The sequence below is a fragment of the Theropithecus gelada genome, chromosome 15 (assembly GCF_003255815.1).
Source record: "Theropithecus gelada isolate Dixy chromosome 15, Tgel_1.0, whole genome shotgun sequence".
In the NCBI taxonomy this organism is placed as follows: Eukaryota; Metazoa; Chordata; class Mammalia; order Primates; family Cercopithecidae; genus Theropithecus; species Theropithecus gelada.
In genome coordinates this window covers 109,473,052-109,479,385 of record NC_037683.1, presented here as the reverse complement: position 1 = coordinate 109,479,385, position 6,334 = coordinate 109,473,052, and positions in this window count along the sequence as shown.

Here is a 6,334-nt window from a genome sequence, read left to right as displayed (position 1 = left end):
ATTCTCCTGCCTCAGCCTCCCGAGTAGCTGGGACCACAGGCGCCCGCCACTTCGCCCGGCTAGTTGTTTTTTTTTGTATTTTTTAGTAGAGACGGGGTTTCACCGTGTTAGCCAGGATGGTCTCGATCTCCTGACCTCGTGATCCGCCCGTCTCGGCCTCCCAAAGTGCTGGGATTACAGGCTTGAGCCACCGCGCCCGGCCTACTTAGCATGTTTTCAAAGTTTTTCCATGTTGTATTGTAAATCATTCTTCATTCCATTTTACGGAGAAATAATATTTCATTGTATCGCTATACTATATTTTGCTTGTCTATTCATCAGTTGATGGATATTTAAGTTGCTCCCACTTTTTGGCTATTATGAAGAGTGGTGCTGTGAATGTTCGTGTGTCCGTTTTTATGTCGTTTTTTTTTAAATTTTTATTTTTGGTTATACCTAGGTGTGGAATTGCTGGGTCATAGGACAGCCGTGGGTTTAACATTTTGGGGATCCAACTAACTTTTCCAAAGCAGCGGCACCACGTTACGTTCCTGCCAGCAGTGTATGAGGCTTCCAGTTTCTTCCCATCCTTGCCAGTACTTGCTGTGTGTCTGATGATAGCCATCGTAACGGGTGTGATGCCCCTTTTTTGAGACAGGGTCTCACTCTGTTGCCCAGGCTGGAGTGCAGTGGTGCAATGATGGCTCACTGCAGCCTCAACCTCCCGGGCACAAGCGATCCTATCACCTTCACCTTCCAAATAGCTGGGACTACAAGTGCACAACACTACGCCCAGCTAAGTTTTGCATCTTTTTTGATACAGACATGGTCTCGCCTTGTGGCTCAGGCTGATCTCAAACTCCTCGGCTCAAGCAATCCACCCACCTCAGCCTCCCAAACTGCTGGGATTATAGGCATGATCCACCGTGCCAAGCTGTCTCTTAATTTTTTTTTTTAAGAATTCTATACATTTGAGAATATTGCCCTTTTGTCTGTAGTATATGTTGTGAATATTTTCTCCCAAGCTGTCGTCAGTTGTCTTTTAACTTCATTCATAACATTTTTATCACACGACTTTATTTAAAAATTTATCAGACCAGGCGCGGTGGCTCACGCCTGTAATCCCAGCACTTTGGGAGGCCGAGACAGGCCGATCATGAGGTCAGGAGATGGAAACCATCCTGGCTAACATGGTGAAACCCTGTCTCTACTAAAAATACAAAAAAAATTAGCCGGGCGTGGTGGTGGCACCTGTAGTCCCAGCTACTCAGGAGGCTGAGGCAGGAGAATGGCGTGAACCCGGGAGGCAGAGCTTGCAGTGAGCCCAGATCGCGCCACTGCACTCCAGCCTGGGTGACAGAGCGAGACTCCGTCTCAAAAAAAAAAAAAATCTGCAGTAAGCCTGCTGAATATTCACAGTTCCCTTCAATTTTCAGTTCATTGTGATATATCTTTGTTTATCTCATGATAAGCAGGCCATTAAGTGGCATATGCTCACTGCAGTGCTAATGGATCCACTCTTTCAATACATGATCAAGACCTTCATTTTCAGCTTTGCAGTATTTTTCTATTTTTCATGAACTTCTGTTCATCACTTTTAGCACAGAAGTTCAACAGTTTATCCATCCATGTCTTCAGGTCGCATATGGTGGTCATTCCCACACCACACTGTTCTGTAAGGCATTTCATACTTCCACCGCCATCCAATTTTTCCAACAGCATGACTTTCTGTGCTATAGATAAACATAAGTGCTTCTTTTTTTTTCTTATCACTGTTACCCATAGGGGTATCTTTTTGGCATTTCCAACAATGTCTTTAAACACAGAGCACAGAATAAGAAAAAAAAAAAAGAAAACCACAGTGAGTAATGCACATAGGTCTTGGCCCCATATGGGGCATTGTGGGGAACCTACCATTGGTTGGTTCCCCTGCATATGTGCCATTTTATTACCCTTTACAGGCACGCTTGTTGGGGGGTAATCTGGGCATGCACAGAAAAGATATACCACAGTTGAAAGGGGCTGGGAGGGTCTTTTTTCTGTTGGGGATGCTGAATAAACCAGGTTGTGCACCTGCATTTTGACTGCAACCCATCACATGAGGTCAGGTGTGGAATGTTCCATTTACTACGTCATGTCAGCACTCAAGAAGTTTCAGATTTTGGAGCATTTTCAAGTTGGATTTTCAGGTTAGGGATGCTCAACCTGTAATTGATTTCTGTCATCTAATCATCCAATACAATGTTGAAAAGTAGTGGATAGTGAACATCCTTGCCTTATTTCCAATGCTAGAATTCCCTATAGTGTATTCCCATTAAATAAGAAACTAATTTTAGGAATAAGGCATATACATTCAATTATGTTAAGAATGTATTTTTTGGCCGGGCGCGGTGGCTCAAGCCTGTAATCCCAGCACTTTGGGAGGCCGAGACGGGTGGATCACGAGGTCAGGAGATCGAGACCATCCTGGCTAACACAGTGAAACCCCGTCTCTACTAAAAAATACAAAAAAATAGCCGGGTGAGGTGGCGGGCGCCTATAGTCCCAGCTACTCGGGAGGCTGAGGCAGGAGAATGGCGCAAACCCGGGAGTCGGAGCTTGCAGTGAGCTGAGATCCGGCCACTGCACTCCAGCCTGGGTGACAGCGCGAGACTCCCTCTCAAAAAAAAAAAAAAGAATGTATTTTTTAATTCCTGTCTTCCTGAGTGCTTTGTGATGAATATATGTGGATTTTTGACGGAGTCTTGCCCTGTTGCTGAGGCTGGAGTGCAGTGGCGCAATCTTGGCTCACTGAAAGCTCCACCTCCTGGATTCATGCCATTCTCCCACCTCAGCCTCCTGGGTAGCTGGGACTACAGGCAGCCCACCACGCTCGGCTAAATTTTTGTATTTTTAGTAGAAATGGGGTTTTGTATTTTTAGTAGAGACGGGGTTTCACCTTGTTAGCCAGGATGGTCTCAATCTCCTGACCTTGTGATGTGCCCCCCTTGGCCTGCCAAAGTGCTGAGATTACAGGTGTGAGCCACCGTACCCAGCCTATATAATTTTTAAAAAGCAATATGGGCAAAAGAATAAGGCCCAGAGGGGACACACACACGTACTCACACAAAAGGGTAGTGTCTAATTGGTAGGTGTCTACTACATAGGGTCTATGGTTCAATCTGTCCCCTTTGATATAAATTAGCATGCCAAGATACAGTTTGAGTCAGCCAATTCTCAAGAATTACATTTTTATCTGAGGTACATTTTAGAAATGATGCATCATTAGATACAAATGCAATTTTTTTTTTTTTTTTTTGATGGACTCTTGCTCTGTCACCCAAGCTGAAATGCAAGGTATGACCTTGGCTCACTGCCTCCTGAATTGAAGCCATTCTTCTGCCTCAGCTTCCCGAGTAGCCGGGATTACAGGTGTGCACCACCACATCCATCTAATATTTTGTGTTTTTAGTAGAGATAGGGCTTTACCATGTTGGCCAGGCTGGTCTTGAACTCCTGACCTCAAGAGATCTTCCCCCCTTGGCCTCCAAAAGTGCTGGGATTACAGGAGTGAGCCACTGTGCCAGGCCAAGATGAGCACGTATTTTATGTGCATACTATTCACCATCCCCCCACCTCCATGGAAAGCTTGTCTGGGAGTTTAGATAAAGATGGTTCCAGAGCTCTTGCTGAATTCCTGGCTCTACCAGGTGCTCAAAAGTTAATGACTGACTATTATTTTGATATAATCATAACCCTTCATGATGGTTTTCAGGTGTTCAAAGCACTTCTCTGTATTTTCTTATTCGACCCTCACAACATCTCTTATCAGGCTGACTTAGCAGAGTATCTGCATTTTATAGCTAAAGAAAAAAATACCAAAGAGATTAACTGGCTTTGCTAAGGCCATATGGCTCACATGGGGTAGGGCTAAGACTGGCACAAGTCCACTCTTCTTTGCTTTATGCCATAGTGCTTATCAGAGCCTGAATTTTCCTTAAGATGTGTTTTATTTTTTTTTATTTATTTATTTATTTTTTTTGAGACAGAGTCTGGCTCTGTCACCCAGGCTGGAGTGCAGTGGCCGCATCTCAGCTCACTGCAAGCTCCGCCTCCCGGGTTCCCGCCATTCTCCTGCCTCAGCCTCCCAAGTACCTGGGACTACAGGCGCCGCCACCACGCCCGGCTAGTTTTTTGTATTTTCAGTAGAGACGGGGTTTCACCGTGTTAGCCAGGATGGTCTCGATCTCCTGACCTCGTGATCCGCCCGTCTCGGCCTCCCAAAGTGCTGGGATTACAGGCTTGAGCCACCGCGCCCGGCCAAGATGTGTTTTAATGATATGTCTCGTCACAGTGTTTGATAAATGATAACATCAATAGCAGAGATATTATGTAGGCAAAAACAATTTTGGAATTGCATTTTTAAGTGCTCACTCAGCCTTAAGTGGGTAATTATATAATGAATTTAGAAAAGCCAGCCACTTTTGAAGACTTCCTATAATGGCAGAAATGATCTTGGATGCTAAGCAAAATAATCAAGTATACTGTATTGCTCAGCATTTCTGTTTAGTTGGAAGCAAGAGTTTTCACATATTTCACTCCCTATTCATTCAACAAATATTTATTAAGTGCCAGTTGCATGTCAGTCTCTGTTCTCTGCACTGGAAATACAGCAGTGAGCAAAACAGTCCCTGCTCCCAGGAAGCTCAAACTCTTGTAGAGGGGACCAGAAAACAAACAAATGAACACACACAGTGGACAATGTTATGGAGGAAGAAAAGGTGGAAAATGGGGCAGAGAGGCTGGTCCCAAGCTGGGTGTGGTGGGGTGCGCCTATGGTCCCAGCTACTAGGGAGGCTGAGGCAGGAAGATTCTTTGAGCCCTGGAGTTTGGGGCTGCAGATTGTGCCACTGCACTCCAGGCTGGGCAACAGAGCAAGAACCCATCTTTTTTTTTTTTTTTTTTTTTTTTTTTTTGAGATGGAGTCTCGCTCTGTTGCCCAGGCTGGAGTGCAGTGGTGTGATCTTGGCTCACTGCAACCTCCGTCTCCTGGGTTTAAGCAGTTCTCTGCCTCAGCCTCCCAAGTAGCTGGGATTATAGGCAAGTGCCACCACACCTGGCTAATTTTTATATTTTTAGTAGAGACGGGGTTTCAACCACCTTGACCAGGCTGGTCTTGAACTCCTGACTTCGTGATCCACCCGCCTCAGCCTCCCTAAGTTCTGGGATTACAGGAGTGAGCCACTATGCCCAACCAAACCCATCTCTTAAAAAAAGAAAGAAAGAAAGAAAGAAAGAAAAGAAAAGCTGGTCAGGGAAGTTCTCTTTGATTAGGAGACATCTGAGCAGGGACTTAAAAGAATTTAGGGAGTGAGCCATATTAGGGAAACTTGGCTCCAAGCAGAGCAGACAGCAAGTAGAAACATCCTTTAACAGTAGAAAGGCCCTGGGACAGGAGAAAAAATTCTCTCATTGTCTCTCTCTCTTTCTCTCTTTTTTTTAAAGAGGCAGGGTTTTGCTCTGTCACCCAGGCTGGAAAGGAGGGGCATGATCACAGCTCACTGTAAACTTGAATTAGGCTCAGGCAATCCTCCCATCTCAGCCTCCCAAGTACCTAGAACTACAGGCATGCCTCACCACACCTGGCTAATTTTTAAATTTTTTGTAGAGATAGGGTCTCACTGTGTTGCCCAGGCTGGTCTCGAACTCCTGGCCTCAAGCAATCCACCCACCTCAGCCTTCCAAAGTACTGGGATTATAGGTGTGGGTTTCATTCTTAGAAGTGTAGAAAATAGCCGGGCATGGTGGCAGGTGCCTGTAACCCCAGCTACTCAGGAGGCTGAGACAGGAGAACCACCTGAACCGGGAGGCGGAGGTTGCAGTGAGCAGAGATCGTGCCATTGCACTCTAGCCTGGGCATCAACAGCAAAACTCCGCCTCAAAAAAAAAAAAAAAATGTAGAAGACAAATTCTCTCATTCCCCAGTGATCCAGAGGAGGGCCAATAACTCTCAACTTTCCCCCCAATATTAGAGTTAGTGAGAAGAATGTCTTGTATTTACGTGATTACTTTTATTTAAAATAATATCTCTGGCCGGGCGCGGTGGCTCAAGCCTGTAATCCCAGCACTTTGGGAGGCCGAGACGGGCGGATCACGAGGTCAGGAGATCGAGACCATCCTGGCTAACACGGTGAAACCCCGTCTCTACTGAAAATACAAAAAATTACCCAGGCGTGGTGGCGGCGCCTGTAGTCCCAGCTACCCGGGAGGCTGAGGCAGGAGAATGGCGTGAACCCGGGAGGCGGAGCTTGCAGTGAGCCGAGATTGCGCCACTGCACTCCAGCCTGGGTGACAGAGTGAGACTCTGTCTCAAAAA